Below are 11,244 nucleotides of genomic sequence, written 5' to 3'. Positions count from 1 at the left end.
TGTCAGCCTTACTCTCTGTTTGAAGATCAGTTCAGAGTAATTCCTGGAAAACTGCACTAGGCAGGTTTCCTTAGTGCAGTTAGGATTGCTTATCTGTTTGTTTGTTCTGTTGCCATTGTCCTGTCCCAACGGTGGTCGACAGGAAATGGTTCTGATCTCTGTTCTTGGAGTATAGCTGGTGCAGCGAATGTAGTAGATGAGATCGCTCAACCTCTGTTACCTGCCCCTTTAAATTTCACCACCACCTATAGCCAACAGTATAATCAGGTTATAGGGGTAATTAAGAAGTACATCCCTGTACTGTATGCTGATGAGAAGCTGCATGAAATACTTGAGCCGGGATGCAGATTTGCCTACAAAAGGGCTCCCTCCCTGTCATCTTCCCTTTCTCCCAGTTTGTTTCAATCCAATGTTGCACCTCAGCGGTCCACATGGTTGTCCCTTTTTGGGTCACATAGATGTGGACTTTCCTCCTGTAATTATTGCATTTACCATCGTTCTTCACGTGGTGTCTCCTCGGTTGCTAACCAAAAAACTTTTCCTATACGACAATTTATTAACTGCGGTACAAAATCTGTTGTCTATGTGGTCACATGCACTATTTGCAACCTACAATATGTGGGTTGCACCACTTGGTGCTTGAGACAAAGGATCTCTGAGCATTTTAATGCAGCCTCTTGGAACACAGATAACATTAGCAATGTTGCGAGGCATTACAGGGAGAGGCATGGTTGCAATATGGAGGGTTTTTCATTTCAGGGGATTGAGAGGGTTACTGCCCCTTTTAGACAATGTGATCTATATACGAAATTACGTACACGGGAGGCATTCTGGATCCTACAGATGGGCACCAGGGAACCGAATGGCCTTAATACTAGGTGGGATATTAATTTTATATACTGATATCGTTTTATCTTTGACTTTTTGCACCTTTGTATTTTTGTATTTTGTACTTGTATTTTAATTAGTGTATTTGGAATTTTGTGATGGTGGTTTTTCCATATATATACTTCCATGCAGGTTTTCAGTCCTGCGACTTTAAGTTCCTTTGGCCTCTTATGTGTATACACCTAGGGGCGGAGCCGGGGTAGTATATATGGACCACCTTGATTTCAGTATGTTTAGGCTATAAGGATATGATCCGAAACATGTCAGCCATTTTACTGCCTTTGTGAATTGCATTGAATAAAAACCCTTGGACCTTACCTGCGGGTGTGCGGACTCCATTCCTCCTGTATCCATAGCTGGTGCAGCGGTTGCTACCAGCTATCTCTTCTGATCTGTCTCACTTGGATCGCGCTAGCCACTTTTCGCTAGCGCTGTGGATCCTTCTGTTCTGTCTCCTTGGATCGCGCTAGCCACTTTTCGCTAGCGCTGTGGATCCTTCTGTTCTGTCTCCTTGGATCGCGCTAGCCACTTTCCGCTAGCGCTGTGGATCCTTCTGTTCTGTCTCCTGGGATCGCGCTAGCCACTTTCGCTAGTGCTGTGGATCCTATCTCTCGCTTGTCCCTGTTTTCGTGTGTCTGTCTTGTCTGCTACGAACGCTTGCTGGAGGCTCGGTGAGGTAACCGTTAAGCAAGCGCTCGCGTCCTCTGTTTCATGTTTGTCTGTCAATGGTTAGTTAGGCGTGCTTGTCTCTATTGTGCTTATCACGTGGAGACCGCGCATAACCGTGTGCACTGTTGCGAATGAGTGCGGTGTTCGCGGTTAGCTAGCGTTTGTTATTTTCCGTATCTCCTCATTGTATTATTTGCTGTGCCTTTGCTAACCTCGTATTCTGTTCTGATCTGCCTTGTGTCACGTCTGGCGATCGCACCTCTCGCGATCGCGTTCCTGTTTCATATCTGCTGTTGTGTGTGCACTGTCGCGGGGTGGCGACTAGGTTGGCGCACACACATACAACCTGTCCCTTTGCTCGTTCTCATTCGCAATCGCTTCTCTTGCGATTGCGTTCTGCGCTTCGTACAATTCCTGTCTGGCATCTGTGGAGGTACAGAGGATTGGTTCCTCTGTACTCCCCAGCGCCATCTGCTGACAGGAATTTCCCTCTACGGGTGCGTAGCACCTTTTGCTGGGTTCCTGCAAATTATACGCTTGTGGAGGATTTCCGCCGTGTCAGCGCACGCGTTGTGCGCTGATCACGGAGAAAGTTCCACAATCGTTACAGATTACAGTATACACTGATCACAAAAACCTGGAATACATCGAGGGGGCTAAGAGGTTAAGTCCCCGTCAGGCTCGATGGTCATTATTCTTTTCGAGGTTCAGGTTCATTATTACGTACACCCCGGGCAGCAAGAACATTAAGGCAGATGCCCTGTCCAGATGCTTTGAGCCGGAGACAGCCCAGCCCCATGCCCCAGAGTCCATTATCCCACAGAGACTGGTGTTAGCTGTGACAGAGACTTAGGAAGACTGGACAGAGACCCTGAGCCCCTTTCAGCAGGATGTCCCCGAAGGGAAACCTGAAGGGGTTGTGTTTGTGCCTTTGCCCTTTCGTCTCCGCATTTTGCAGATGTTCCATTCTCACAAAAATGCGGGACACCCTGGGGCATCTAGAACGCAAGATCTTGTGTCCAGGTGTGCTTGGTGGCCTTCTTTAGCGGCAGACTGCAAGGAGTTCGTTAGGGAGTGTGCAGTGTACGCAAAAAGTAAACACTCCCGGCTGGCACCTGTGGGTACCTTGCAGCCTTTACCCACCCCGAGTGAGCCATGGACCCATTTGTCCATGGATTTTGTGGGTGAGCTTCCCAGGTCAGAGGGCATGTCGGTCATTTGGGTGGTGGTCGACCGCTTCAGTAAAATGGCCCATTTTGTGCCCTTGAAAGGACTCCCCTCGGCCCAGGAATTGGCCGACTTGTTTATCACACGTGTTCCGGCTGCACGGCATTCCGGAGAACATAGTGTCGGATCGGGGAGTCCAATTCGTTTCTAGATTCTGGAGGGCATTCTGCCACCAAATGGGCATGAAGCTGTCGTTTCCATCAGGCTACCACCCACAGACCAATGGTCAAACGGAGAGGATCAATCAGTCTTTGGAGCAATTTTTGAGGTGCTACGTTGCAGAAGCACAGAACAACTGGGTCAAATTTTTGCCTTTCGCAGAATTTGCACAAAATAATCTAAAAAGTTCTTCCACTGGGTTCTCTCCGTTCCAGGTAGTGTCTGGAAGAATGCCCAAATTCTCACCATTGCCAGTAGCCACCACTCCGTTTCCAGCTCTGGAGGCCTGGCAAAGGTCCTTGAAAGACATTTGGTGGATGGTGAGAGATGGTTTGGAAAAGGCGTTCCGAAGTCAGAAGGGTCAAGCTGACAAGAGACGCTCTTTGGAGTGGAGATTCCAACCAGGAGACTTGGTTTGGGTATCCACACGTCACTTGACTCTAAAACAACCTTCAGACAAATTGGGCCCCAAGTTTGTCGGTCCGTTCCCGGTAGCGAAAAAGATCAACAACGTTACTTATACCGTTGATCTTCCCGCCAGCATGCGTGGGGTAAGGTCCTTTCACGTACCCCTGCTCAAACCAGCAGTCCATGTGGGTCCTACTCCTCCTCCTCCTGTCATAGTGGATAGTCAACCTGAGTTTGAAGTAGAGAAAATTTTGGACTCACGCATAGTGCAGAACTCGGTACAGTATCTAGTGCACTGGAAGGGGTATGGTATTGAGGAAAGAATGTGGGTACCCGAGGGCCGCATGCATGCTGATGTTTTGAAGAGAGAGTTTCACACGTTACATCCAGAGAAACCTAGAAGGAGCTGTCCGGAGTCCACTCCTCGGGGGGGGGGGGGGGAGGGGGGTACTGTAAGGCAGCGCGGGGAAGCAGCCGCCTCTTCTCAGCGTGAGGCGGCTGCTTCCGTAAAGAGCTTTGAGGAGCGCAGCGGAGCAGCCGCCTCTACCCAGCGCGAGGCGGCTGCTTCCGTGCAGGGCATGGAGGAGCGCAGAGAGACCGCCGCGTTGGATGCGGCGGTCAGCGCGCATGGCCCTAATTCTGATACACCGCAGGGCGGTGCTAGTATGGCTGGGACACGTAGTCCCTCTAGATTTAGAGTGACGCGCGCGCACTAAGGCAGGGATTATATGGCAGCCAGAAGTGAGTCAGCTGACACTGGCTCCACGTTTCATTGGTCCAGCACTTAGGGAGGTGCTGGAGAGATGCTTCTGTATATATACTGCAGGCTGTTCAGTTGCTGGATGTCTGGCGTTGCGATCACAACGTGGGAGCACTCAGACCCTTAGTCAGATCCTTAAGTGTGCCGGGACCAGCTGGAGCTGTAATCCTACACTTAGCTAGATTCTGTTAATAGCTTAAAGTACTAGTTTGATTGTGATTATCTGTTATGACCTCTTGCCTGCCTGACCATTCTTCTGAACTCTGAACCTGTACCTTGCCATTCTGATACTCTGTTGTCGAACTCCGGCTCGTTCTTAGACTCCACTTCTGCCTACTGATTTTGTACCTCGATATATCTGATACCCTGTTGCCGAACCCTGCCTGTACCTTAGACTCCGCCTCCGCCTTTTGATTCTGTACTTTATCTGTCCGTGTGGTTACGATCTGGCTTGTCCGACCTCGAGAACCGACCTTACTATTAGAGGCGGTTCCCGGTCCTGTTAGTGACACCTCCTCCTGGGTGTCACTCTCAGATAAGCCTTCCTACTCTCAGCCTGACTCCTCCCTCCTAGGAGAGTTCAGGCCTTCGGAAGGAATCCGTGCAGTACTCCTTACTGCTCTGAGGCCTAGTCCTCTTACTGTTACACCAAAACACTACACTCTACTCAGGTGTACAGAGGTTAGCTGGTATATCGGATTATCGGTGATACTGCAGATCACTTATAATCTGGTATATATCTGTATTCCCAGTGATACTGCAGATCACCGGTAATCAGATCCTCTCTGTGCTTCCCCGATCGTTACAAAGAGGCACTATTTGTATGGTAAAGAGAATAAAATACACAAGAATGAAAAATGTAAATGACACAATGAATATCACATAGAGGAAGTATAGGGGAGTAGTGGAGTTTGTTAAAGGTGGAGCCTCACTGACGATAAATATTAAAAGAGGAGAAGAGGGGAGGAACTGGGTTGGGGTGGAGGGGATAGGTAACAAGGATTAATGAATAGAGGAATATTTGATGTCACTGAGGTGAAACTTACTAGGGTAATTATAGATAGGAGAAGTTTGGATGGGAAAATTGGTTGTTACAAAATATATGGGGATTAAAGGGATGTGAGATATAAATGGACTGGTGGAACCTCAAGGAAGTCAGATGAAAATAAGGTATGAGTGAGGGGGGGAGGGGGAAGGTGAAGGATTTCTAATGATATCCAGAGATATAGTCTGACATTCTTGAGGTGAAACTACCCCAATAGAGGGTATATGATTTATTTTGGTAGAAATAATAAAATGGAAGTTGGACATATACCTATGGCAGTATGAAGAAAAGTAGAGACATAGTAAAGAGAAGGTGATTCCAAGATATCATATCCCTTGAGTAGTGGGATAAATGAATATGTATGGATGGACGAAAGATAGTAAAAGAGGAGGCCCGACCACAGAAGGGAAAGCTATGAGGGTGGAACCCCTTGATCTAGGATCCTAGCGTCACTTTGTGCCAAGATTGACTCCCCGGGCGCCCCCCTCTTCCTCCCCCCCCCCCTTTTTTTTTTTCCCTTTTCTCTTCCCCCCCCCCCCTCTCTTGCCTGTAGTGAGAGTAACCTTTCTTTCTTAAATAGAGAATTGGTAGAAATAGGGGATAGGGGAATGGACCGGGAGAGGAAGCAGCTCCTTTGGTCGGGACGGTACTTTATCCTTAAGGGTAGAAATACCATACAGTGGGTCAAATTAAAAATTGACCTGGGTAGGGAACTCGTAATCCCAATGAACCTAGAGGTAAGGTTCGGTGGACAGGAGCCACAAAAAGATATGAGGGAATATGATTGGGAATAGATGGTATATATGGATGTTATGAATGGTGCAGAGGGATGTTGTCTGTGCGCGCATGAGGAGGGGGGCCTGGCGGGGGAGCGGAGGGGGGGACCTTAAGATAGATGAGACAGTTTAAATGTATGTCCCTAAATGTAAGAGGCCTCAATATACCAGAAAAAAGGACAAATTTATTGAGAGAGTTACACTCCCAGAGGACTCAGATAGCTTTTATACAAGAGACACATTTTAAAGGGCCCTCTCATCCTAAATTGACTAATTGGAGATTCCCGCAGGCTTACTATAGTTCTGTGGAGGACTCGAAAAGAAAAGGAGTTGCTATTATTTTGTCTAGAGAGGTTAGTACTGAAAACATTAGTGTACAGAGGGATCCAGGAGGAAGATACTTGCTGGTGAAGGGACAATTTAATGAACAGAGGCTTACCTTGGGTGTAATCTACGCACCAAATATAAAACAGATTAGTTTTTTGGAAAAATTCCTCGAGGAGATGGAGAATTTTGCAGAAGGATCAGTGATCCTGGGAGGAGATTTTAATATTACGCTAGATCCGCTAGGTCACGCCCAGAGCACTGGGCAGCGGGGAAGAGGCGCACACACCGAGGAAATAGCAGCTACAGGGAGCGGAGCATCGGGACGCCGGCACCGCTAACAGGAGCTAGATACTGTTGGGCTATGAGGCCCGAGATGCCTGATATCTTCATAATCACGTGAGTGCGCTGACACTGCGCAGGCCTTGCTGACTATCCGAAATGTATCATGCTATGTATGTTTTTATGTATTTTTACAAGTGGAACTGCACATTAAAGAGGATCTGATCCTGTTGTGGATATACGCATTGTGGAGGCTGGTATTTGAAGTTGGCCGCTCTAAGGCTCAGCGCTAGACCCACCTGGATTGTGAGGTGGTGTCCATCTGGTGAGCTGCTGGTGTGAGGGGGTTGCTGTTCATCACGAGTGGAGCACATTGTTATCACTTCTGCACGTTTCTGGGCGCATGTGAATTTTATGATCTGGAAAAAAAGTAATGCACTATGTGCAATTTTTATCTGTGTTCTGTTTGTAGGTTTTGAAGAGGAGCGCTGTCACACATATATATTGATTGACATTGAGGCTTTGTGGTAGCAAACACTCAGGAAAAAGACTTTCCATTTATTTAGTATTAATATTTTAATTCCTATGTATTCAATCAAGTGATCCAAAAAGCTTATATATTATCACTGTGGTATATCCATTGTCTGCTAATTGGGGCTGGCGCAGTTTGCGTTCAAAGAAGACTAGCATAGGTCATCGCAGACTAAGAGATGGGTAGAACTCGAACAGAGGTTAGAAAATATACCACTGAAGAACATCCCATGGCTGGGGGGACCCTATAAATCTGCTCACCCAGCCAGTGACTTAATGAGAAACACTTTGAAAATCTGGTATAAATTTAATAAAAGGGTGGAGCTCGTCGTACACCCCTCCCCTTTAATGCCATTATTGGACAATCCAAGATTTCAACCAGGAATGCAGAAAAAGGCAAATCAACAATGGAGAGGACCAAGAGGTATACAGGCACAGATGTTAATAGAGAGTGGGAAATGGAAGACTCTGATGGAGATAGAGGGGGACTTACAGAAGAGTAATTTGGACTATTGGACATTGGTACAATTCAGATCATTTTTGAGTACTCAGGGTACAAAGACGGAATTATCAAGGAAGAGGACCCGGTTCGAGGACCTATGTGGAGGGGAGGCTAGCCAGAAGGGTAGTTTGTCCCAGATATATAATTTATTAATTTGTAAATGAGATCTCACCTTGATAATTAGGAATAACTGGCAGAGGGAATTGCAGAAGGACTTCACGGATGCTCAATAGGAGAGGATAATGATTTGGGCCCATAAATCATCTATATCAGCGAGAATACAAGAAACAGGCTTTTAAATACTAACGAGATGGTACTATACACCAGAAAGAATAGGGAGGATGTTCCAAGGAGCAGATAAGACTTGTTGGAGGTGTCAGACGGAAATAGGAACATTGAGTCACATATTCTGGAGCTGTCAGAGTATTAGACCATTCTGGGTAGAAGTTAAAAAGACTATGATAGAGCTGGTGGAATATGAGCCCCCAGACGACCCAAGTTTTTTTCTACTGCACTGTAATGACTTTGGCGTTAGAGAATATAAGAGATCCTTGATGCGCCACTTGATAGCTGCAGCAAGAGTACTAATAGGGAGACTGTAATGATCGCTGCTGCAGCAGCTATTGCTGGAAGTAGTGCTGCAGCTCAGGCAGTTCTGATCTATTTCCATGCAAGCTGTATAGCTTTGTCTGTTTTTCCCTGCTGTCAGCTTGTGACTGATTATCATTCACCTGTGTGGGAATCTGCATGTCTGCTCCCATTGGATGACCTCAGTATAAAGATCTGCTTCCTGCAGGGTTTCCTTGGGTTTTCATAGCTTCAGCTTAAGCCTGCCTTGCTGTCGCTTTAGCCCCCGATCGTGTTTATTGTTATAAAGATACTTTGCTGGTTTTGCATCATATATTGGTTCATTGCCAATATATATGCATACCAGCACGTTTATTATTTTCCTTGTATTTGTGTTACGTTAATACATCAGTGTCGCTGATGTATACGTACACGAACTGTTTATATCCTGTGTGCAGTTAGTCAGCTTTCCAGCACGTTTTGGTAGGTTGCGCGTACCGTGACCACCCGTGCTGAGGTAGTTACCCTGCTCCTGGTTCTGTTTGTGGATTGCGTTCATCTCTGCGAAGAGATAACGAATCCTTCTGAATCCTGTTCTGTTACTGTTTGTGGATTGCGTTCATCTCTGCGAAGAGATAACGAATCCTTCTGAATCCTGTTCTGTTACCGTTTGTGGATTGCGTTCATCTCTGCGAAGAGATAGCGAATCCTTCTGAGTCCTGTTCCCTGTATTACTCCATTCCTAGTCAGCGTTCCTGCTTATGTCATATATCGGTTCATTGCCGATATATACATATGTTAGTCAGACGTTACAAATAGTTTCATTGATAGCTGTAATTGTAATACGCTAGGAATACATACTTATTGTATATTTATCTGTGTTACGTTCATCTATCTTAATCCTGCTGTTTTCTGACTATCCTGTCCTGTCTTTGTGAGGCACGCCATCGCCGCATCGCATTGGCTGCCTCATTCCAGTCTGTCTGGTTTTGGACGCTTGCTGTCGCTAAGTAGCCGCTAGCTAGCAAGCGTTCATTCTGTCTACCTGTCCTGATCTCCTCAGTTCTGGTTTATGCGCTCAGCGCTACTTTGCGCTGAGACGTTATAACAAACGAAAGCATTGTTTGTGGCTGTCAGATCTGCACCGGCTCTGTGCGCCACAATCTCCTATTGGAGTCAGTCCTCCCCTCCACTATACTAGGGATAGCCTGTTTCCTTGTGCTAGTGTGTGTACCTCCTCCACGCCAGCTCATGCGTTGCATGCTGACTGTGGAGAATACACCACCAAGCCTTACAGAGACATTGGAAATCAACGAGTCCTCCCTCGGTGGTAGAATGGCTGAGAGAAATAGCCTGTATATATAGGATGGAATCATTGACACATGTTTTACATAGAACAGAAGATCTGGGGGAGGCGATATGGGCAAAATGGAATAATTTCATTGACACAGAAAAATATAAAGAAATGCTGAGTGGAGGAAATTAAATTATAAAGGAGGCCGATACAGGAGGGGACAACTGAGATGGAATTGGACTCTTCCCCCCCCCCCCCCCCCCGGACTATCAGACCCCTATCCCAACGTCAACAGGGACACTCTGAATGGATGGACAGACAGGAGTGAGTGAGGAGTGAAAGGTGATAGAAAATGGGTGTGAATGAGAATGAATATCCCTCTTCCCTCCTCCCCCCCTTTTTTTTTTTTCTCTCTCTCCTTCCCCTTCCCTTCTTATTTCTCTTATCTTTTGCTGCAAACAGAAAAGAACTCTAAAGGGGCATAGAAATTATGCGTTTTTCAAGAAATTGACTTTATATATACCGGAGTAAAGAGGTGCCCTGTAGGAACTAGGAGGAACCCTGTAGGAATTAGGAAATTGATGAATAATTGGAGGGGAAATAAGGGAAAAGATACTCGGAACAACCTTCGGAGGGGAAATTGATAGCCACCTGATGGGGGCTGGAGTGGGGGCGTTGTGGGAACGGGGTGGGGGGGCGGGATGGGGGAGGGCAATGGGGGTGAGATGATTGATGTGTAATTGTTGGAATGTAAAGGATAAACTAAGATATTTAAAGGTGGAATATGGAATATAATATGTTTTTGTATGTGATAATAAATTTGATAAATAAAGAATATATAAAAAAGAAATGGAAAGATTGGGCAAAAAAGATTGAATCATTAGTGGCCACCATTACGGTGCATACACATCCAATTTTGCTTGGCCAATTTTATCACTTCCATGTAGCATGAGGGCCAGCAGATATTGAATACTATGAGCAAATTGAGTAGTTACATAGTTATTTGGGTTGAAAAAGGACATAGGTCCATCAAGTTCAACCAGAGAACAAAGTACAAGTAAGTAATGTCTCATACTACATGGGATAAATTGGGAGATAATCAGCCAATCCAAATTGGATGTGTGTAGGCAACTTTAGGTCCTCCGATTTAGTGACTGATAATTAAGTCATTGGCCCGATCCAATTCACTTTTTTTCTCCTAAGCTTTCTACCAGGAGTTTTTTTTTTTTTTTTTTTAATCCTCCATTTAAAATAACTTTAGCTATTTCGCATTTAGTAGCAAAACCATATCCATCATGGAAAGTTATCAAGAGAAACTATAAGGTGGAGCATTAAACGAGAATGGAAAATTTGGGCACCATAAGCATTGGGTAAATTTGGGCACCATAAGCATTGGGTAAATTTGGGCACCATAAGCATTGGGTAAATTTGGGCATTGCCGTAGGCCCCAATGTTATATGCACCAAGTACCAGCTATAGTTAGAAATTTGGGTGCCATAGACGCCCCTCCCGCAAAAAATTGGGGCGTCGGAGATGTGCAAGCAAAATAGCAGCGGTGAAGTTCTGCTACCATGCTGCAGAATTGTGGCGGGCGTATCATTTTGAGTGGCTATATAGCCACTTGCTGGGAGCAGTAGTGCACTGGAGTTAAAGGACAACTATAGCGAGAAGTACAAGGAGGCTGCCATATTTATTTCGCAATGCCAGTTGCCTGGCAGCCCTACTGGTCTATTTGGCTGCAGTATTGTCTGAATCACACCAGAAACAAGCATGCAGCTAATCTGCTGCATGCTTGTTCAGGGTCTCTGGCTA

The sequence above is a fragment of the Hyperolius riggenbachi genome, chromosome 4 (genome assembly GCF_040937935.1).
Source record: "Hyperolius riggenbachi isolate aHypRig1 chromosome 4, aHypRig1.pri, whole genome shotgun sequence".
Classification (NCBI taxonomy): domain Eukaryota; kingdom Metazoa; phylum Chordata; class Amphibia; order Anura; family Hyperoliidae; genus Hyperolius; species Hyperolius riggenbachi.
The sequence above is the reverse complement of the archived record's forward strand: the minus strand, read 5'-3'. Positions refer to the sequence as shown.